This window comes from Spermophilus citellus, assembly GCF_964194105.1.
Source record: "Spermophilus citellus genome assembly, chromosome: 10".
NCBI classification, from domain to species: domain Eukaryota; kingdom Metazoa; phylum Chordata; class Mammalia; order Rodentia; family Sciuridae; genus Spermophilus; species Spermophilus citellus.
In genome coordinates, this window is record NC_138197.1 from 107,450,190 (window position 1) to 107,474,762 (window position 24,573).

At 37.7% G+C, this 24,573-nt stretch overlaps 1 long non-coding RNA gene across 1 annotated transcript in view; it reads left to right on the plus strand.

Annotated features, from left to right (window-relative positions):
* LOC308658131 overlaps positions 1 to 22,687 on the plus strand; it is a 38,759-nt gene extending 16,072 nt beyond the window's left edge. Inside the window, exons 6-8 of the long non-coding RNA XR_014024145.1 lie at positions 12,144 to 12,301; positions 13,656 to 14,379; positions 21,703 to 22,687. This is a non-coding gene — a long non-coding RNA (uncharacterized lncRNA). The remainder of the gene's footprint in view (positions 1 to 12,143; positions 12,302 to 13,655; positions 14,380 to 21,702) is intronic.
* Positions 22,688 to 24,573: the final 1,886 nt, after the last annotated feature.

Consider the following 24,573-nt stretch of genomic DNA (forward strand, 5'->3'; position numbering starts at 1 on the left):
CAGTTAAATAGAATTTGGTAAAGCATTAGGTATAAAGGCGTTGATGATCATCTTGGAGGCAATGAACACTAACTATCCTCAGTCCATTTTGTACCAGAAAATCCACTGAAATTTCTAGACTTCATTCAACCCATTTATAAAGACACATGGATAGACTCTGTCACTTTTTTGTAAATCATTTTAATAGTATGAGACCTAACCTTCAAGGTACTGCTTCGAAGTTTCATCATTACCACTTATTTATTGACTATTTTCTTCCCTTCATCTTTAGTTCCCCTCTCTCCCTCTCCCCCCCACATAGACACACACACACACATACACACACTCACATACAGGCACCTCATATTTGAATATCCCTTGATGGAAGAAATGAACAACCATGTTAACCAGTAGGTAAATTATTGTGACCTTTGCATAAGCAATATGTTAAATCCCAGTGGGAATTACAGGTTCCTCTACTACCCTTAATTTTCCCTTCTGCCACTACACAGAGCATGCAAGAGAGAGAGAAAAGGAAGTGGGGTATGGAGTCCAACTGTCCCTCTCTCTTTCTGGTAAGAAGTTGCTAATATGTGGCAAAACAGGAAGGAGGGGCACTGATGGAATTTCCAGTATTAGTTTTGCTGGAGAGCTGGTGGGAAAGAGGAACAATTAGACTAAACTCTTACAGATAAACGATAGCATCATAAACTGTAATTAGCAATTCTTTGATATTGTTAACAAGTATATATTGATATACTCATATCACATTATATGGTTGCTAGAGTTTGGATCTTAACTGCCCTCCAAAGGCCTATGGGGCTTGGTCCCCAGGGAACTAATATTGGAGGGTGATGAAGCCTTCATGAGATGGAGCCTTTGGAAAGGTCTTTAGGTTATTGTGGGTATGTCCTTGGGGGTAAAATGGGGCCCAAGCAACTGTCTCTTTCTCTCTTTTGACTCCTGGACATGAGGTGAATGACTTTGGTCTGCCATGTACTCCTGCCATGAGGTGCTGCCTAACCATAGACCCAAAGGTAATGGGGACCAGTTGATCAGTTGATCATGGGCTGGAACCTACACAACTGTGAGCCAAAATGAACATGTTCTCTTTACAAGGTTGATTGTCTCTGGTATTTGTTGCTGTGATGGAAAGCTGGCTGATGTGATGGCGGTGGTTCCGATAAGCAAAACACTCATGGAGAGGTGTCTGCTGCAGTAGGAGGAGATACGAATTGCTCAGAACAATTTCCTCTCGAGCTTGCCAGTTCTACTTTGAGACTAGACTTATTAACACAAACATCCAAGCTGTACCTTGAGGGCCTCTTGAGATTTACTTGTCTGCAGCTATTAGTTTTTTTAGTCATAAACTGGTAATATTTCAGGCATAAAGAAGAAATTGGGTTGCTTTCCTGTTAAGGCAGAAGTGTCGACTCTCTGTTAAATGCAAAGGCATAAGTATGGGAGTTATTTCTCTTGGATTCAATATTTCCTTTAAATATTCAAGGAGCAGGTGGGCTAAGGATGTTGAAAACCGATTGTGTGTGTGTGTGTGTGTGTGTGTGTGTGTGTACTTTGTTCTTCCATCACCTTCCAATTTTGTTCTCAGAGACCCCTTCCCCTTCCCACTCACCATCTTCCTGGCACAGGAGCAGAGGCAGATGCATAGAGCATCATCATGTTTTTTTTTTTTTTTTACCCTGTCAACTCATTTCCTGAGTTGAGAAACCATCTATATTAGCTACTTTATTAACCCCTTCTCTGACATGGGAATATGATTCAACTTCCTCTCTGCTCAGTATGAAGGAAAGAGTTAGAGCAGATAATATTTAAACAGTTTTAGTTCTCTATGCCTGTACAAAATGTTGAGTTGTAAATTCTCTCACTTTCAATGTACCATAAACAGTGAGGTAGTAGGATGACCATGGGCACAGCTGTCTAGGTACAGAGTCTGATTTGATCACATTTGTTGGCTCACCTGCACTGTACCTGATGGGTAGAAAGTAGGTATTTGATTTCTTTTACTTGTTTCTTTGTTCTCAAGCCAAGTTTGTCTAGAAATGTGATCAGCATAGAGTAGTTGCTTCATTGCGTCTGTCTTAAATTTGGAAAATCTGATCCTTGTGGGTAGTAGAGTAAGAAGGATTATTCCTTCAATGGCTTTAATCTGTGAATTTGTATTGTCATGGGATAAAAAAAATAATCCCTGTGTTTTCTAACAATATTGCAGTGGGTGATGGTGATTTTGAAACTCACACAGCTGATAAGTGTGAAATTCAGCACTGGTACCCAGACCTCTGATACTAATACTTGCTGGAGTCTCCCATGACCTCTCACTCTCTTCCTTGTGCTTCCGTGATGGTATTTTATTGCTCTTGCTTGCCTGGCACTGAGGGTGTTACGTATGCTAAGCCTTATTAAGGACGATATCTGGTAATAGCCTTTACTGAAATAATGGTTTGTCAATTGAATATTTAAATACACATGTGTCTACTTATCCCAAGGGGCTATGATCTCCTTAAATAATAAACCATGCCTTATATGTTGTTATGTGCCCAGTTCTTCTGACAGAGCTTCACATTTGGTTGGTACTCAACAAGTACTTGTTGAATTAAATTAGACTCTTACTCACTGTAGTTCAAGGCTGTTTAGTCTCACCAGAATCACTTCAGTCCCATCCTTCTTTTTACTTCCAGTTCTTTCTAGTTTTCTTTTTCTTTCCTGTTCTCCTTTCCTTATCTTACAATTCCCTCTCCTGTCCTTTTCCTTTAATGATTCTTCTATCATTTCTTTCCAATGCCTCTTCTTTTTGCTTAGTATCTTGCAGGGCTGGTGAAATGTCTGTAGACAGATCTCCTTGTGAGAAGTTGTAAAGTTGACACAAAATGAGACAAGCTAAGCATTATGCTAGAACTCACCCATTTTGTACATGTATAATATTGTTTGGAAGAAAGACTGTCGTGACCTACAAACTTGGGCTGAGGTGCTGAGGAAGAGTCCACTCCTTCATGACTTTCAATGTTTAATTCCTGTCTCAGATGCAATATTCACAGGAAATATTCAAAGCACTAAATGTTGTTTATTGGGGATCCTGCACTAATGCTCATAACTAAGGGAGAGAGCATTCCAAATCCCAGGTCACCTTCTGACCCATTCTGTATGAATAATCCTCACGGATAGTTGTTGTCACTTTTTAATTGGAAAGATTGCATCTGATTATGCCTAAAACCCGATTATTGTTTTGTCAGGACCAAAAGTCTGAATTTCTTTATGAATGGTTCTTCCTCCGTCATATTGCAATTGAAAATGGCTCTCAAGGTGGCAGTAAATTTGGAAGCTTAAAAATTGAAAAAGCAAAATTACTCTCGTCTTATCTCTTCTTCAGTTTCTAGAACTAGCAATGATTTTTTTTCCCTTTCTGTTTTCTATGGGTTCAATCAATTTGGTTAGCAGCATTAATATATTATTTGATTATTTTTCAAATTGTTAAATATACATGGATTTCTGACTCTTATAATCATTAATTTATCTGTTCCTTTTCCATTCTCTTTTTATTTGGACTGATCTAGTACATATGGAAAATGTTCTGTAGGTCTTAGCAGACTCCTTCTCATTACAAGATCCCAGCATCTATTTCCATCTCGAAATTCAAACATCCAACTCCATTTCATAGCTGCATCAATTTAGCAGTTTTCTGAAATTCTATGTTATCAGGATCTTCTGGGAAGAAAAAGCATATGGGTTACATAGTAATTCTAAAAATAACAAGCTTCATAATTTTCCATAATTTTGACTGCAGTGGCTTATATATCATCTGAGATCCCTAACTGGAATTGACTTTCAGCTCTCCCTGTCTTCTCTAATACATCACATTAGATAGCACTGAAGTGATTATCTCACTCAGTTACTGGATTCCAATGGTGGCCTTATAATGATATTGGAAGACATGAGTTTTGATGATTCATAAATATACAGGAATATTCTAACTATTGACAAGATGAACACTATGTATTTAATAACTTATTGAGGCCACACATTCTGTTACTGAATGTCACATATTTTGGAAGAACTATTTTAATAGAATTTTTTTTTTATATAGAATCATCGAAGTTTTGAACTGGAAGGGACCTTGAAAATCGTGTAGTTTCAGTTCTTTGGTTTATTGATAAGGACCTGAGTGGAAAAATTCTCTCTCTGTATATATTTAAAGTTATCTAGTGATTTTGTCACAGGAGCCAGAGTAACTATTGATGTTGCAAATTATAGTTACCTGGAAAGCTTTTTAAAATGGTTACATATAAGCCCTACTCCAGAGGATTTAATTGGTTTGGCTGGCACTGGATATTTAAAAAAAATCTTGTTATACGATTCTAGTAGACGATTCTAATAGGTGACAGGTTAGTGGTTTGTAGCTCAGAATTGGAAGGCAGTAAAAACTAGCTTATTTAACCTTCCTTAGCCTTTACATTATTCACTAGGATGAAGTAATATGATGTCTGCTATACAGCTTTGTAGTGACAGTTAAAAGAGAAAAGTTAGCTAGAGGACTGGTCCTAGGGACTGGCACCTTGGCCAAATCACCTGACTCTGGCTGGCATCCTTTTGTGTTGCCTCCACAAATTTTTTGTATCCTTTTTGTTCCTGACCTGATGGTCTTTTGCTTGCTTCTTTTCATTCCTTGGCTTCATTTCTGGTACTTTTAGAACTATAGATAATAATTGTGATAGGATTTTGCAGTGGTGCACAACGGAAGCCCCGTTTAATTTTTTAAAAGATTCTTGTAAGAATTTTATGCTCAGAGGTACTTTCTCTAGATTTTGACAGCCTGACGTATATTTACACATTTTGCATGGTGGATTTCATTTCTAGTGGTGATAGGTTAGAAGTCTTGCCTCCCCCTCTCTCATTCCTGGACCCGGGAGGAGGAGCTGCTTATGCTCCACGTTCTTGTCACCCAGGAACATCTCCATTTCCATACTCTCTGTTGTTGCTGGTTTGATGATCTGCCTGTTTCACCGCAATGCCTGCTCTCCCAAAATAGGACTAATGTAGACACTGCTCACCTGCATTCTTGAAGACCTCTCCAATGAAGATTGCTATAGTGCTTACTATTTAGGTAGCATATGTGAAATATTTATAAATGTAAAAGGAAATTTTACAATGTGAATAACAGTAATTACATCATTTTTTTATGGCAATCACTGCTGGAAAAACATGAGTGAAAGTCTTGCTAGTTTCCTTCAGACCCACCAAGAGAAAAGTCCCCATTATAAGTGATGTGTGAAAGACATGTTGACTCCAATTTTGTCTTTACTATTACAAAATAGCTGGCTGGAGTATGAGTCACTCATGGCTTTCCAGTCTTTATCTTTGTCAGTTTTTGAAAGAATCTATACCCTAAGCAATAAGTAGAAAGCTTTGGTATGCTGAACGTACTATGTATCACACATGCTCTATTGCTAAGGAGACCTTGAAGAAGTGAAGAGTAGTTATTCTTAACTTACTAAAGTGAATGAGGTTCACATGTTGCAAAGTTAAGTCATGCAACTTTTCAGGAGGATTTTGGAGCTAATCTTTGGTTTCTGGAGAAACAAGTACATTTACCACTCCCACATTCTAATTCATATGTGAAAAATGAACAGATAAAATTTTGTTTTACTCTATTAAAACCTTGAGAAGGAGACTATAATCCCATGGATTTTAAAATAAAATAGAGCAAGGAGAAAAATTGCAAAGGGTGAAAATGTTTTCATTAATGACAGGGGAAATGATTAGAGTACTAATCCCACTGGGATTATGAGAAGAGATGTTGGCTGTTAATAAAATGCTCTCACTATATGCCTTGGAGTGCTGAATTATTTGTTTCAGTAAGACGGAGCTGAAACTCTCTATTTACCTTTTCTGTTTTCAAATACATTTGTGTTTGTCTGTTTTACAGTATTCTTTAGGATACAGTTGGTGACCTAAGAATAAACATTCTTTTCTAATAGTTGGTAGGTAATAAATTTGCTTAGTTAGTCTATAAAACATTTTTTCTATGGAGATTTTATACAATAGAAGCAAGAAGACAGCAGGACTTTTCCTATTTTTATTCTTCCAGGATTTCATTAGCTTTAACTTAACTATTTCTATTAGTGCTTTTAAGATATGTAAAATTGCTTTGAAGAACCAGTGAAAGTAAATCTCAGATGAATTTAGATGTGTAAGATCATGATATTCATCAACTTAAGTGTACTCAAGAAGTATTTTATGATATGTATTAGTTGGCATAGACAAGGCTGTGCTGCAGTAACAAGCAGCCCTCAATTTTACCACTCATTTCAAACAACAAAGACTTATTGCTATCCACTGAGAGTTGACTATCACCCATGTTCCCATGCCGTCATTGTCCTGACTTGGTGATTTAGTCACTATTGAAGACACTGTCATTTACTCTAGGAAAAGCAAGAGACCACTTGGAAATTTTCAGTGTTTCTCAAAGCTTCTTCTTGGAAATAACACTTTCGATATCCATTCATAAGTCAAAGAAAATTACATGGATACACCTGGGTTCCTCAGGATGAGGCAATGACATCCTAATGTAACTGAGATGAGTATGGAAATAAATATTCATTTTTATTCCTATGACCCCAGGCACTTACAGGGTCTTATTCATAATGGATTCTAAATCTAGTAATTATTACAATTATTAGCCTTTATTCTGTACTAACCTAGAAGACTTTGATTTATAAAAGTTTAAACATGTAAAACAGTTCAATTTATAATTTTTCAAATCTATTGTGGTATGAAAGAAATTTGCTTTTAGTAGAAACCATACTTAAAAGTTTTGAGTTTGAGCTTTTTCTGAGCTAGTAATATGCAGTGCTTTACTTTATTGCAATGCTAGGCAGTGGTAGGGAGATGTAGTTCTGTGATTCAATGGAAAATCACTGTATTGCTGAGCTAGAATGTATTTTAGTTTAAGTGTATTAAGTGATCTTTCAGTTTATAATACTCTCAACTTGCAGTAAGTTTGTCAGGAGGTACCCTCATTGTAAGTCAGTGGGCATCTGCATGAGACTTGGCTATTGAACCAACAGGTCTGCCTAAAACCTGTCCAGGAAATGGCACTTTGCTGGATCCTGTCTCCAGGGCAATGATTACCCTTATCTGTGGTGCAATCACAGAAGTGAGGACAGAGCAGGGCTGTCAACCAGAAAACCCAGGCTTGAAATGAGCGAGCAGAATTGGTGGATGGACATTTTTAAGCAGCTTTGGCAGCAATGCAGAGATTATAGCAAAAATGAATTTCAGTTGGTGGAAGAGAACAGGACATCTTATAGAGACTCAAATTGACTGGATGTTATTTCTAATTGTGAACATTTCCAAAATCCTTGCATGTCAGGAAGAGAGAAGTCAGGTTTATCTAAATACGGGGCCAAGTTTGACTTTGCTATTTCTCTCAAAAATTGACTTTCCCTCCTCCTCATTCTTCCCTTCACATGCCAGCATACAGCCTTTCCTGCTCTTTCCAGGAAGCATTTAAAGTTTTTCAGCAGTCTGCAACCAGTAATCCTGCTTCCATTTTTAGGGTTTTAAATCCCGGCTTCAAAGGTATTCAGGCGGTAGACTGAGAAGATTGTAGGAGTGTGGAGGATTAGCCTCAGGCAGCTGAGGGACAGAGCAGGCCATTCATTTCAGATAAGAGTGGAGGAGCCTGAGATGTATAATTCATTACTCTTGCATCTGCCCTCTAGACCTCTCCTATGTCATATGAGGCAGAAAGTTAGTCCCTCCCCACTTCACCCAGTCGGACTATAGCACTCTACCATTATAATTTCTGCCCCTGTGAGGTCAACAGAAGCACACTGCACTCTGTGATCCTGCAGTGAGGTTGAATTTGGTTCACTCCAAGCCACTGCGTTGCTGGGACTTTATTTGTGCTGTGTCATAGCCCAGCCACACCCAGTGATGCCTCAGCCATGGCACCCCACCTAGTGGGTGGGAGCATAACTTGCACATCCTTCCACACCTTGGGGAAAGTCCTCAATTGCTTTGCCCCCACACAGAGAAATGACTCACATGGGATATTTCCATTTTATCTGCAGCCTTCAATGGGTGGCTCTCTAAAACTTTCTGAATTCATGTCAAAATGCAAAACCCCGTGTTTTGATTTGAAACGTAAGCCCTATCTTGGGTACTGGATTAGCTCTAAATCTGAATTTACACTAATCTTCTTCTGGGCTTTCTTTTTTTTTTTCCTGATTTGGTAAGCAGGAGAAGTGGCTTAGTTATTTCCTTTCTAAGAGACCGGGTTATTTGCTTGTTGCATAATGGTGAATGGTTCGGTATTATATTTCCTTGAGGAACAAATGAAACATTAGAATTAACATTTTTTTTTTTTTTTACACCAAAATGTCCTCAAGGGAATAGAACAAAACACATTTTCATAGCCTCAGGTAGTGATGGTAAAAAGATAAATTCATTGATACAAAAAAGTCTAAAATAAAGATAATAAAACAAATGGTAAAACTTCAATATAGCTAATATGGTCTTTACAGTGTGGTTTATTTAAAATTAAATCTGTATATTCATCTATGGTACACTTTTCACAGTGTTACAAAGGCGCATTTAGTTGTGTTTCTTACCAGAGTGTAAGCTAATGGGGGTTTAGATTTCCATTAATATTTTTATTGTAATCATATCACTGTGGTATCCTCAATAAATATTTGATGAATGAATTACTCCTAAAAATACTTTTCTTTAGCAAGACACAGAGTCCTGAAACTACTCTTTAGTCTTGGAAGTTTCTGTCTTCTATTCTACCTGCAAATGCATGTTTTAAAAACAATTTATCAGGAATTCTGTTCCTTTAGTAATATTACTACCATTTGGAAACCAAGATCATAAGATTCCTTCATATAACTTTTTATATCAGGAGCAAATTTTAGCTAAGTTTATGGTGAAGGTAAAATTTTAAATGAAATATAATCACACCAAAACCCACACAAATTTTTAGTATGATTAGTATTATTTCTATTCTCCCACAACTAGCCTGTTTATTTGAAGAAATATTTAGTAATAAAAATAGTATTATTGATTGAGTATTGCTTGTGAGTTTTTCCACATTTTTACTTTTCCAAATTTTAACTAAGCCTCAAAACCACCCCAATATGTAGATACTGTTTAATCTCCACTGTACAGATGAGGAAGCTGAAGCTAGGAGAGACTGGTTAATTGAACTGTGGTCTCATCTCTGGTGATTCATAGATCTGGGATTAAAGTTCAGCCTACTCCTCATTATCACATTTTTTTTTTTCTAGAACAACAAAACCAAACCAAAAAACTAAGGCAGTTCTTTGAAACTAATTAAAAATAAACTGCCTTTAGTTTCACTCATTAACATTTGAAATTAGAATTTCCAGGGTTAGGATACTGAAATATTAGGTTTTGGCCTAAGACAGAAACCTAGGGGGGAAAAAAAAACACAATAATACTGGTGGGAGTTTTCAAATTTTCTGAGGCAAATCTCTTAGTGACAGGAGACACTGGGTGTGTCTTTGTGATTAGATAGGCTCTTAAAGTAATTTCACTGGATACAGCTTCACTGACCATCATAATGGGAAGGACAAGTTCTGACATAAAACAGGGAAGCTGGAAATTGATGGTCTGCATTTCAAAATAACTTCTTGGTTTGTGGTTTGATTTAGCTGGTAACTCCAATGCAAAGTTTGCTGAACTATTGAGTACTTGCACTCTTTTTTTTTTTCGTAATCAAAATACTCACATGAGAATAACTGAATTTTTTGATAATCAGTAGATTATATACTCATGCCGGATGCAGTGGTACACACCTGTAATCCCAGAGGCTTGGGAAGCTGAGGTAGGAGGATCAAAGTGATGATAAGATCAAAGTACTGATCCTTTAGGAATTCTAGAGAAAACTGGACAAAGTAGAAGGTGATATCAGAGCTGAATTTGTTTGACTGCTACTAATTTCCAGAGTAGCCTGGGGCGAATGTGGCTGAGGTATATATAGAAAATCAATGGGAAGGAGCAGATATAGATTTATATTTTGGGGGTCTGAAGTTTACACCATTGGGGGAAAAAACAGAATTCAGCTGAGTACAGTGGCGTACACCTGTAATCCCAGCTTCTTGGGAGGCTGAGGCAGGAGGATCACAAGTTCAAAGCCAGCCTCAGCAACAACGAGGTGCTAAGCCACTCTGTGAGACCCTGTCTCTAAATAAAACACAAAATATTGCTGGGGATGTGGCTCAGTGGTTGAGCGCCCTTGAGTTCAATCCCCGGTACCAAAATACAAATAAAACAAAAACAGAATTCAAATTTTGAATGCAAATGAGAGCTATCACTTAAAGCCTTGGACAGTGTGGGGGGGCAGGCAGTGTTAGGACACTTAAGCTTTATTAGTTTCAAAGTAAATTTAACTCTGGAGATCTAGAACTTGGAAATGAACCATCACTGAGTGTGCCAAAATCATCTATCAATGTTCCAGCCCTTGAAGTGGAAGGGAAGCCTGTCAACTGCATTCCGATACCTTCAGCAAGTGAGAAAGAATGAACCAATGATAGCTCTCCATATGCAAAGAACAAAGGAGGCTAAAAAAAATATGAATGGCCACTGTCAATTGCACATACAGTTTGTGTGAGGCACTAGTCCAAATATTATATTGATTCATTTAATCTCGATAGTGACAAAAAAGAGAGAGATTTATTTTACAAACCAGAAACAAGTACAGAGAGGAGATATAGTTACTTGCTTATGGCTAAACAACTAGAAAAAGCCTGTGTATAGCTTTAAACCCCAGCCTTCTGGGGCCTGCGGCCACATTATTAACAGCCAGACATGCCAACAATGGTGTAGACTGAATGGACAAGCTGTGAAGGAGGAGAATATTGACCATGAAGTTAGAGGAATAAGCTTCTGTAAATTTGTGGTGGAAAACCAGAGGAATACTACTTTGAAATATCTCAGTGAAAGGAAGGGCAATCTCCTTACCTGGTTTTCACAACCCCTCACAACACAGATTGGGACTTATTTGTTCATTTGTTTTGGGTTTGCCTAGCATTTCCTTTGACTTGCTTTGCTTTGGTGAGAGAGAAGTTAGATTGTCACCTTGGATGTCCTTAGATGAGTTAATTTTTGAAGCACTGGAATATCTTCCCATTTTCCCAAGACAGAGGTGTAGGAGGATGTAGATTTTCCCTGGGATTTAAATACTGTGTCTGCAATTAGTATAACAGGAAGGTAGGTTTGTTGTTGGGAAAGTAAGAATTTTAAGCTCTTGGTTATCTGAGGCTTTCTAAAGGCAATAACTGTATTAAGCATGCTACATGGTAGCTTTTTTATTTCCAGAGAGAAAATGATATGATTTTATGATATGGTAAAGCATATTATAACAAACATTTTAAAAACACGCTGTTATTTGTTTGCTTCTGATCATGTGTTGATTGTTAGGAGAGGGAATGGGACAATGTTTTTGGTCTTCAAGAGGAAAGTGCCCAATCTTCAAGGGTAAAGCTGAAAAGAAACTCCCCCACTGCTCCAAGAGATATCTACATCTGAATCTCTCTGGAACCTGGGGATGTTAATTTATATGAGGGAGGGTGAAGGGTCTTTATATATGTGACTGAGGATCTTGAGATGAGGGATTATTCTGTATCATCAAGGTAGGCCTTAAATGCCACTGTAGGTATCCTTCTAGGAAGGAGTCATGAGATTTGACATATACACTGATGAGGAGGAGTTGACACGACAACATAAACAGATCCTGGCATAAAGCAAACACAAACCCAAGTGCTTCCATATAGCAGGAACTGGAAAAAGCAAGAAATGGGACTTTCCTCTAGAGCCCCTGGGGGGGGGGGGAGCACTGAGTTACCAACACCTTGATTTCAGTCCAATGAAACTGATTTCAAACTTTCAGCCTCCGGAATTATATGAAAATAAATTTCTATTGTTTTAAGAGAGCATGTTTATAGAAATTTGTTATAGCAGCCACAGGAAACTAATACTATCAAAGGGGCAAACTTGGTGGTAAGGGAGTCGTTTTCTTGGAGTATTCAGGGTGGGCTGTTTGAGCATTTGAATCTGTGGAGACTTGCTTTACCTGTCAGACTGAAAGGAGAACTATTTGTGAAGAGCATTATCTGTCCAATTCCTAGGGATACATGTGCATAGCCATATTATTGGCAAGGAAAGGGGATCAGAAGTGAATTATTCAGACCCTGTGCTCTGGATGCTTGGACTATCCATCCCATCTTCCCTGACATAGAATGACCTCGGGAAAGTTACTTCATTTTCCAGATCCCATAATTAACTGGTAAGTGAGGAAGACATGGAACCCTTTGGTCCTATTGTCTGTGTACCCTCCTGCTATACTCTGCTGACATTTTAGTGAACTTCCGGTTAATGAGACAGGTGAGGGCTTAGATGGGTGAATAAGAAACCAAATTTATATAACTGACCTCTCTATACCCTCAAGTTTGTAAAGATATTCACAAGTATTCTATTTATAATTCTAATTTTGAAACAAATGGCACAAATAATTTCTTCAGAAAGATCATTTACGTTGTTTGCGTTTGGGGCTGGATGAAGCTATGAATGTTTTGTTTAGCGCCTTACTTTGCTTTTAAACATTTTCCATTCCACAAATGAATTTTTAGAGATAATTCTGTTTTCCTTCTTAAATGTCTCTGCAAATTAGTCAACTTGTCTTGAAAGAGCTCCCCTCCCTAGCAAGTAGCAACTAATGTCAATGGTGATTCAAAGTAGTTCTTAAATCCAGTCACTTTCAGTTCTCAATGGCCTTACTTGCCACTCAAAACCAAATATTTTTTCTAGAGGTCACTTAACCTCCATTTATTCTTTCAATTTCTATGCACATAGCAGAAGAGAAACTTCCTGATCTATCTGGGGGGCATTTCAGTTTGTGTCGATGGAGTTTAGGAATTCATTTGGATGAAATAAGATGCTGGCTAAAACCAAGGCAAACACTTTGCTGATGCTTGAAACAACCTTAGTACCAAAAAGAAAGAAAGAAAGAAAAAAAAAAAAAAAAACCCGTGTACACTCCCTGGTTTCCCTAGGGAGTAGGGATTGAGAAAACCACAGAAAATAACTATTCTTGGAAATCCTGCTACCAGGCAAATGACATAGGGCAAGGGCCCAGAAAAGCTTCTCCTCTTTAGCTAAAGTCAGAGGTAATTCTGACTGGAAGTGCTTAGTTAGGTTTTAGAATTTTTCCTGCAGATTGAGAGAGAGAGGAGGAGGAGGAGGAGGCAGCTGGGAAAAAGGGAAGAAGACTGGTATGACTCGGCATTGAATCCCAGAATAGCCCACCCTGTTTATGTTTTCTCTGGGACACGGCTGGCTTCCTGGAAGACTTATTATATTTGATACCAGGTCATCCTGTGTGCTTTTCTTCTACAAGGAAATATGGAGACCACTGAAGGATAATATCTACCTCAAAATTTGTACTTGTAATAAACTCTGATGATATGGGATTTTTTAAAAAATCCTGGTATCCTTAGGATCTGGCATAAAAATTGAAGTGTTATAACTTCCTGATTATTCTGTGACTATTAAAGAAATATAGTATAGTTCTCAATAATTGACACCTTTTCTTGAGAGCCCAGGTTGATTGCATGACCATTTCTCTTTGTTTTTGTCCTTAGACTGATGGGATACAGCAAGCTCATGTTCTGATTAGAAAAAACTGCAGCTCACTAAGATGCTATATATTTGCTATTCAATGAGTCATGCCCAAAGCCTCAGGTTCTTAAATGGTGTGCAAAAAGGAGGATCAAGGCAAAAATCTTGATCACAAACTGCCATTTCCAAAAGCCTAAAGTGGGATAAAAAGATGGAGCCTCTAAGTTCAAGCCTTCTTTGAACTGGAACTGCTATTACCAGGGCAGCAGATTGCTTGAGAATGGACATTGATTTCCCAGCCAGAAGAGTAAGTTGTATATAGTGTATTTGTCTGCTATTGAAAAACGTCCCCCACACATTAGGTATAGATGGGTTAATGGGTTATCCTTTCATATCCAATATGTAGCATAGTATTTGCACATACCCCACGAATGCACATTAGCCCGAGTCATTTGTCTCCGACATCCATTCCCCAACTCTAAAAGCAAATGTTTTAAGAGTTGCTTGGATGACATCCTATGTCCTCACTCTTCTCTCAATATATGTTGTAAGATTTTTAAAATGTACTCTATGGGTTTGGAATTTCCCTTGAGTCCTTTCCAAACTGGGCAAGTTTTCAAAAGACTTTGTGTGGTCCTGCAATGGTATGGGAAACTGCTGAAGTGCTCTCAGATGCTCAGATATTGGCCTGAGGATGGCAGAAGAGAAAGAGAAGCAACCGTTGGAGCCATCAGTTAATCAAGGAAGGTAGGAGTATGTGTTTGTGTGCGTGTGTGGGAGGTAAAAACAAGACCAGGGAAATTGGAAAAAATAATAAAAAAGCCATACTGAACAGCATCTTGTAGGAAAGGGAGGCTGTACCTGTGTGTCTCAAGGTAGTAATCCAAGTTGGGAGGAAACCAAGAATAGTTGAATAAGCTTATTTTAGACAATAAGGATATAACTACATAGTAATGATACAATGGGTCAGAGCAGAAAAATGAATGAGGGAATATGTCATACATATCAGTGTGCTGTGGAAGAGCATCATTGAAGATTGAAATTATGTGAACTTTATGGGATATTATGGTAAAGGCATGTGGTTATTGCACCCTATCAGACATAAAAAGAAAAACTCTCATAAGGGAGTAATGATTAGTGTAGATAGGTTTCTATTTCAAGTGGAAATACTATGATCAGGTTTATGAAAAGAGAGAAGAAATCTGTCCTGGCCTTACCAGCATCTTGTGACTCCACATGGTTTAACTGGAAAGTTACAAACAACAACAAAACCCAGCAACACTAGCTCCTCATTCTCCATTCCAGGAAATCCCTGAAAAACCAGATGGCACAAGTTGCTCAGAAGGGAAAAAAGGGTTTTCCAAAATCCATATAGAAGGAAGAAGAGGAAGTGTGGGAGTAATTACTGAATTAAGATTACTGAAAGATGCGGCTGTTCTTCAGGGTGGGACCCTTGGTTGGAAAACTACTTGTAGGGAAAATTCTTAAGTGGTTGCCAATAGCTAACCTTCAGGAAGTGAAGTGCAACCACAAACTTGCAGGCAGGCAGGATCTGGAGAAACATTACTGTCAGGTTCATCTCAAACTCCCCATATTATTTGAAGTTCTTCTTTGCTATAAATCAGTGAGGAGTCACTGATGATCTTGAATCCATAAATCTGGGTCCTAAGGGTCAGGGAGTGAGAGAGAGGAATTCTGGTACCTGAGAGTGTTAATTCTGGAGTTGGACAATATTAATACTGAAAGGGAGATGCATATAAGGAAGAACATTGAAAAGGGACATACCCGTAGCTAGGAATACACTTGACCCTTCTGCCACCAAACCCTATAGCTGCCATTTTTAATCACTTCTTGACTAAATGGTAGAAAGCAATTACAGTAAGTGCTGAACTTAATCACTTTGCATCCATACACAGACCCGTGGGGCTTCTGCTATATATTTCATCCCACAGTATCCACAATTCAGCCTTCCAGAAACATATGTTTCCTGTAAGGATTTGTATATAGCTTTCCTGCTTCATTTCAGGACTGCTAACCTCATTGTTCTTTATTTCTTCTGTCCACTTTTAAAAAGGTTGAGGGCAGCTCAGTTTTTGTATACTCTAGGAAGTTTGTTTTATCCATTTGGGAAATTGAGATTACATCTTTATGAGACTAGAGGTTGTGCAGAACTCATTCCCTCCAAACCCAATCCCTGATGATCTCATTCTAGTGAGTAAAACCTAAGGTCAGTTGATTGTAAATAGATTAAAAAAAAAAAAAACTTTAGTCCAGGCTTTTATTGTTCTTGTGTTAGTGGCTTCATTTTGTGACTGGTTCCAGACTGTGCCCTTCTTCCATTATGCATAAAGCTGATTTGTACATCCACACAACTGGCCCGGAGGAGAGAACAATTGATGATTCAGTGTAAACCCATCACCAGTCCCGGAAAGTATAATTCATGAATGCATTCTTTATTCAAAAATATTTAGTAGCATTTTATAGTAAGAAGATCCGCATACTATTTGAGAAAAGATTCATACCATATTTTGCTTAAAAATCTGTTTCATTATTTCACAGTCACACTTCAGTAGGCTGGGCTATAATAGCTTCTTCTTGGCCCTTGAAATGACTCCTTTGCTTCTGCTTTATAGGGAATCAAAATGAATTATTTAAAGAGACCCGTGAACATTAAGGAAAAAATGGCACAGCTCTTGAATAATGCCAATATCACCTTCTTAGTCATTCCTGCAGGAAGAGTCTATGCTCATTTCTCTGCCAGAGACACTTTTCCAACCTCTGCTCTTCGATTCATCCATTCAAACTTTCTCAGCCTCTTGTTTCCACTGAGAGATAACCATCTGGAAGGTTTCTCCTCTTTTTCACACACTCAAATACTGTTAGTTGATCCTGTTTCATCCTACAGAATTCTGTGCTTTTCCATCTCTTAAAACTTAGCATGCTGCTTTGTACTTACCTGGCTACTTCTCTGTATCCTTACTTTATAATTTACACAGGGAAAGTTCTCTTTTCATCTTCCTTCCCCAATCTAGTGCTTGAAATAATGGGTACTCTTGTGATATTTTGGGCAAATAAGAGCTAACATTGAGAACTTACTATATACCAGATTTTGTTCTCACTGTTTTATCATATCAACTCATTTAAACTTTACAGTAATCTCATGAGGTGTGTGCCATTAATAGTCCAATTTTACAAGTGGGGAAACTTAGGCACAACAAGGTTGCCTGATGTGTTGGGGAAAAGTCACATTGATAATGATTATACTATGTTATTAAATGATAATACAGAGACAGTTCCCAAAAAACTAAGGTTCAGGGTAGGCAAAGAGGGGCAGGTATGCACTCCATATTCTACAAGAGACACTAGGGATTGCCTGCATGCACAATCTATAATTAACATTTGGAAGTCTCAAAAGGCTTGTTTTTTGGAAATACTCATTAATAAATTCTACTTAATAGGATGTTTGTACAAATGTTTTAATTTAATTCATCAGCACATTTATATATAAAGTCCTTTATATGTAAATAATTTTTTTTTCATTAAAAAAATAAAATAAAAATCAAACCTACCAAACTGTTTTCTCTCTAGATCAGGCTAAAAACAACAGTCATAAATTCTGAAGTGTTAAGTTATGTTATTTTCGAGAACTGATATGACATGTCCTAGATTTCAAATGTAGACGCTGCAGACAATCAAATGAATTTCTGAAGAAAATTCCCTATATAGGACAGATGCATTAAGGAAGAAGGGGGAGGGGCACAGCTATCTGTTGGAACCAGATCTGGAACACCGCCACCTAGCGATCTGAGTCAGCTGTCCGCCCCCGGCGGCACACTCACAGACGCATGCTCATCCTGATAAAGGATTTTTTTTTTTTTTTTTTGCTATGGCTTCACCTCCTCTCTCAAATATCCTAGTAACAAATTGTTCCTGAAACATTTTAGGGCCACCCACTCGTTCTTTGAAAAATAATAAAGAAGGAGGACAGACGGATAGGACTGGGAAAGAGGGAGGTGAACAGCCGAAGAGGCATCCATCCGTATGCAGCAGAAACATCCCAACAGCCATGTGGATGAGATGAAGAAGTAAGGAGAAGATCAAAAGCAGTGGAAATTAAAAATGATCGGTAATAGGAGAAAATGAAAAAAATTGGAGCAAAAAGACGACAGAATGAAAAAAAAATGTGGATATTTTGGTTTGGTTTAGTTATTAAGCCAGAAATAGAAAAATGATAAAACTTTGAACTATTTGTGGAATTGTGAACACACTAAACATTAAAAGACAGAGAGAAAACACCAGGAGAAATAAAGAATGAATGACAGATGAAAGAAAGTGGATGAACTAAGAGATTAGTCTTGGAGGATAGGATTTTTTAAAAATAATAAAACCAGAATGCCTTCTGATTTTTCTATTTAATATAATCGGAAATATGCAATATCCTAGATGTGCAAATCATTCCTTTACCATATTTTCCCTTCTATGCAATACCAATGATCTTTAAAACTTTTTTTTCCTTGATTAAAGTAGTTTTAATTATCTTTTACTCCTTTGTTTCTGAGCTTGTACCAGGAATCATGTGAATATAGTGAAACCCAAACTGAAAATTTATGTAGGGAATCTTATTATGACATCCTTCTTTGTAATTAAATTAAAGAGTCACATCTTAGGAATATGCATTCAAGGTCTTTATAATTCAAACCAGGATCACCACTATATAAAATAACAGCAGCAGCAATAATGAAAACAATGAAATGAATAATAATGAAATAAGATACTTAATGTACATCTCATTTCATGTTTTTAAAAGCACATTAATGTATATGATCTTCTTTTTTTCCTTGACCAAATGCTATTTGGAAGACAAGAATGTTATTTTCAGCCTCTTTAATAGACATTGTATTTGAGCTCTGAAATGTATAGGAACTTCCCCAAAGTATGCAGCTAGTAAATACTTGTCATCTATCTGCAAGTCTGGCTAAGATCCTTTTATTAATAATTTTCCCATTTTTATACATTTATTTATTTATTTATTTATTTATTTATTTTTACGTGGTGCTGAGGATCCAAGCCAGTGCTTCATGCTTGCTAGGCAAGTGCTCTACCACTGAGCCACAACCCCAGCCTTTCCCATTCTTTTTGAGAGAAGGCAAAGCTACTTTATTCCAAAGAATAGTAATGGAGTCTGAGATGGTATGCACAATGTTGGGAGGAAGGCTTTGGAGAATTATAGGAATTCCTTTGGAGAGGAATCATCGCTTCTCCCCTTAGTAACCTCAGACATTGTAAGATTTTCTGGTCAGATTGTGAAAGAATTTATGGAGAAGCAACTTCTTCCCTGGCCAGATCTGTTGTGAATTACCCTGCTGAGAGTATTGCTTCCTCTGGTGTTACACATGAATGTGCTGTAAATTCTAAGAGTTCAATCATTTAAATCAATTTGAATGACTCATTGTACAGAGCCCTATGGGGGTATACAAAGGTAAGCAAGATACTGTCCCTGACTTCATGGAGCTTCCAATTATAACTTATCAAGAGTATTGGAAACTGGGTGCGGTGGCGCATGCCTGTAATCCCAGCAGCTTGGGAGGCTGAGGTAGGAGGATTATGAATTCAAAGCCATCCTCAGCAAAAGCGAAGGGCTAAGCAACTCAGTGAGACCCTGTCTCTAAATAAAATACAAAATTGGGCTGGGGATGTGACTCAAAGGCCGAGTGCCCTTGAGTTCAATCCCTGGTACCCTCAACCCATAAAAAAAAAGAACATTGGAACTATATTTTAGAAAGTAATCCATTTATTCATCCATTTGATAAATAATGATTTGATATCAACTATGGACCAGATCCAGTGTGTGAAGTGCTGAGGACACAAGGTGGACACTATCCTGTTGTCATGGGGCCTCATAGTGTCAAGGAGGACACCATGAATGTTACTTTTGCTCCTACCTTATAGCAGCTACTCAAAATAGCCTCTGAGGAAATCCAACAGTTTCTTAAAATTACTTAGTTAAGATAAAAGAAGCCCCATGTCACTGCCTTTAATGGATGTACATCTCTGCAACTTCTACATTTGAAATCTAGGATATTTACATTTGGTTTTCAAAAGAGTACAGTTTGGATTTTAACAACTAGTTTTCAACCTGAACCAAAAAATTAATAACCTAGTTGATCAGATTCACCCAAAATGTACAGAAACAGTGATGTAATTTGTAGGAAAATACCTGGTCTGTTCAACTTGATCTTCATAAATTGGGTGGCTTTAAGAGTTCAAAGATCTAGTCAAGCGTCCAAATAGCATAAATCAGAAAACTGTTGTATAGATGGATGGAAGGGGAATAAGACAGAGAAAAATTAGAAGAACTTTTCAGCAATCTAGGAGAAAGTGGTTAATGACTCACCTCAGTTGACAGCTAAGAAAATTGAGAAAAGAGAAAGGTACAAGAGAGATTATAGAGGTAAAATGTGTAGTAACTGGAATTGATCGTGATAAACAGAGAAGACACAAAGAACACGTGACATGAGATTTTTGATCCTGGTACTATTAACCAAAATATAGTACACAGAGAAGAGGAATTTGGTAAGAAATTATAAGTAAATAAGAGCCACAATGCTCTATGATCCAACTACTTAAAAATAATGTAAGTCAGCAGGATGTCCTGGCTGAATCTGAACAGGGATTTGGATTGTGGGGCCCAGAACCCTATTCTCTGCCCACCTGAAGTCAATGGGTATGTGTTGATATACATATGGGATTTTGGGGGTTTGGCTGAAGAGAGAAGAGAAGCTGATGAAAATGCACGTGGAGAAGAGAAATGGGGGACAAGGTTTTTTTTTTTTTTCATTTAGTCTTGATTCTGGGACTAAGTTGATCTTTTTGGCAGAGAGAAGGCAAGAGAAGTCCATCAATAAAGGGGAAGCAGAACAGAAACAAGGTAGAAAGAGAGGAAGAACCTTCACTGCAGCTGTAATACTGAGCCAGCCCCTGTGAGACTGACCCTGTGCACCCTCAGTAATATGCAGGTGGTTCAGGGGGCTCTTGGTAGCTGGACTTCTTCCCCTTGAGAATGGGAATAGGAATTCAGAAAATGTAAATTATTACTGTGACTTTTATCTTTTTTTGTACAAGAGACTGATGAGACCTGGAGACTTCTGAGCTATAGATGACAAGACCCTCTGAGGGTTACACTATTAAATCAACACAATTGTAGCAGAATAGAGATATTAAAAATGGATTCCCTGACCAATAGGACTGGGGTATAACTAGACATACCTAAAAAAAAATGTTAATTGAAAAAGAGGTTAATCGTCCTTGGAAACCTTATATAATTATCTTATCCATCCTCACAACAGTCCCCAAAGGTAGTTATTAATGTTCCTTTTCTAATTTCTCATATGAGGAAACAGAAGGCAAAGAAGGAAAGAAACTTGCTCAAGGTCACCCACCCAAAGCTGAAACTCAAACCTACCTCTGTTACACTCTTAAGGACTGTGTAAGGGAAAGGAAGTACCAATCAGCATACTAAGTCTTGTGACCTCATGATCACAATTATTCCAAATATTTCTTATCCTGTTAGCCAGTCTGGTATCTAGATAAACTCAATATTGATTCATCAGGTGATGCATCTTTGCTGTGATTCTGTGATCATCAAGCGACTTTCTGAATACAGTCTGGCTTCTCCTCTGTGTCTCCCACCATTAGATAGACACAATTAATTCTTCTATATGTTATTGTGCTTGTATCTCTTTGAAAATTATTTGATATAGGAACAATGATCTCACAAAAACAGGAGTCAATAGCACCAGTGAGCACAATTCCATTCTTAATCTGTTGAAAAAAATCAGGTAATACATGGAGAAATAAAGCATTTTCACCCCATGAGAACTTTGGGAAGACAACCACATGATATCATGATTTACACATGTGCTTGCCCATTGTCATCTTTCATGACTGCTACTTGCCCAGCTCTGTGTTAATCCGTGGAGACACACGAACAGCAAGAGACATATTTTTCTTGTTCTTGAGACCTAGTATTGAATAAATCCTTATTCATGCAGTTATCTTTTACCATTGAAGGCCTATGAAGAACTGCAGTGGATGACCCTGGCATGGAGTGAGTGGAATGACCTGAGATGGAGAATCGGAGAGTGTTTCCCTGTGAACATTTTTCTGCATTATGCTTTGAAGATGAATTCTTGCCCTTAAGCGCAAACAGAAATTTTGGGGAGAGATGTTGGGGTTTTAATTGGTGCAATGGTTCATTAAAAATGAAATGGTCTTGAATAAGTCCTGGGAACTTGGAATTGAGAGAGAGGGAGCTAGGAAATAATGCTGATAGCTTAAATGATGGTAGTGGCTGAAAACAGATACAAGGAAAAAAAGACAAAGCCTTTCAGGCATGTGTCCTTAGAGGGCAGGAGGGAACTGAGAAATGGAGGAAAGTAAAGACAGTAATCAGAAAGGAAGAGTTAGCCTAGTTCAGTACAATATTCAAGGGAGAATAAGATTTAAAAGAGGCGGGAAAGACTGTCAGTAGGATCAAAACTATGGTCAAGTGAAATACACTAAGGACAAGAACTGAAGATGATAGCAGGGAAGTAGTAATGACCTCTAAAATGTCTATTCTGCTCTTCTTTTTATAGGCAAGTGTATTTTTGATTCTTAACTGAACACAATGTCATCCAGCTAAGAGAGTACATATTCCAACTCTTTTGTGTATTTATATGGCCCAAAGAGTTGGAGTTCTGAGCAATTAAATAAAGACTTATTTTTTATTGGAATCTCTGGCAAGTACCCTTCAGAAGGAGAGAGAATTTCTTTTTCACTCCCTTCATTCACTGGTTGATTGCCATGTAATGCTTGGGGGTCCAGCAACCATGTTGGATCCTAGAAGCTGGGAATAGAATCCTAGCCTTATAAGGAGGTTATAAAAGTCTGACATTTTTTCCCCTATTTTCTCCATTCTATGTAAAGGGATTATCATTGGATAGAAAAAGAGAGAGCATCAATAATTTTTTTTTGAGATGTGTGTAATGGTAAAATATTGAGGAACTATTATAGTTTTTTCATTATTTTGAACAAATAATGATGATACTTCCTAAGTCTTCCTGGATTGTAGGAAAGTTAATGCAGATTGTTAAAAAAATATGAATGATCTCAAACTGACAATGATTTGACTCATGATTTTTTGGAATGGTGTGAAAGCAATATGCATTCAGTAGAAATTACACTTCACATTTTGAATTTTGAAATTTTGTGGACTAGTAATGTGTGAATAATACTCTCTTGCTGTGCTGGGTTAACTATGAGATCAGAGGGCAAACAACTGATGCTCTACAGTGTTCTGTGTTGCTAAGCTCTGATGTTTGCCAGGCTGGGTGTATTAAATACATTCTCAACCTATGATATTTTCAACTTACCGTGGGTTTATGGGGATGTAACACCATCATTAGTCGAGGAGCATCTATACAGTTTTGTTCTGTCTCTTCAACCTGTTATTAAGTTTTTGAAGGCAATGCTTTCACTTTTCTTTGCATTTTCCCATGGTGTCTAGTAGAAGTTATAGCAAATGGTACAAATTCATCTCTGTTCTATGTGACAGTAACTCCTAGACAACCAATGACTGGACCATGGGAAGACACCTACCCAAAATGATGCAATTATATTGACTTTTTCAGATTCTTGGAATTAGGATTTGAAGATATCTGTTACATGAATGAGAATACTTGGGAACTATGAGGCAATGACTATCCTGTAAAAACATAGACTAAAGACAACAGATCTGAAGACAGAATTAGAAAGCATCCATGTAGGAGAAAGATCATGTGTTGAGAGAGAGGATGACAAAGAGAGAGTCACAGGCAGAGTGACTGTCTTGCTGTACTGTGACTGCCTTCCTGGTCCGGTTGCAAGTTTCTGCTGCCTGCCTACACATACAGACTCCCCCCCCCCCCAGCCACACACACACACAATATCATGAGGGGTCTTTGTAATTCACAAAACAGCAACAACAAAAAACATATACCGTTATCTAGGATGTTTATCCCTACATTTCCACAGAGACCTTCTAAGGTAAAAGAATAAGTCCTCTCAGCCCAATCTCAGAATTGTCTGATTTTAGTTTTGTGATAGTTCCTAGTCATCCAGAGGCATGTCCTGAAGATCCCCAGGTGACAGAGACATGAGACTGCAAAAACAACTAGGAATCAAAAAAGCCTGTCTCTTGAGGTCATGCTTGGGACTGTAGTTGGAAGTGATGATGGAAGTGGTAAAAATGGATAAGACAATCAATTCTTGATTTTCCCAAGCTCAAACACTTAAGCAATCAAAGCATTGTGAACAGAACAGAAAAAAAAATAAAGTGCATTTCTAACTTTAAAATAATTATAATCAAAGCAGAGAAAAGTAAAATATATACATATGCACCTAGAGCTAAATGAGCATTGTGGATTATGAGCATAAAATTCAGAAAAGACAGCTTTTAGTGCTGGGCTATCATTTTCGGAGACGGAGAAGGTTGGCTTTGATTTAGGCTATGCAGTGTAATAGCACTCATGTTGGAAAGAGTAGCCTACTTGAGGTCAGCTTTTCTGTTCAGTAGTTCTGTGATTGTGTGAAGTGAGTTGTCACTACTACCTCCACTGCCATTTCTTCCTCTATAAAATGATTACTTTGTATTAGATTCTGAATTAGATTCTGTATTAGATTTTGAATATACATTTTAAATACCCACTATAATGTACAGAACTAGGAATATTAAGTAAATGAAAGATTCGATCTTTGTTCCCCAGGAATTTATGGCTTGGGAGGAGAGATCTCAATAGAATTAAACATCAGTCTTCTAAAAAAAGGTATTCGCTATGGCCCCGTGGTGAACAGACTATGGGATGTCACTGAGCTGCCTATAGGTGAGGAAAATCATCACTGGGACTGTGTTTGGATGAATAG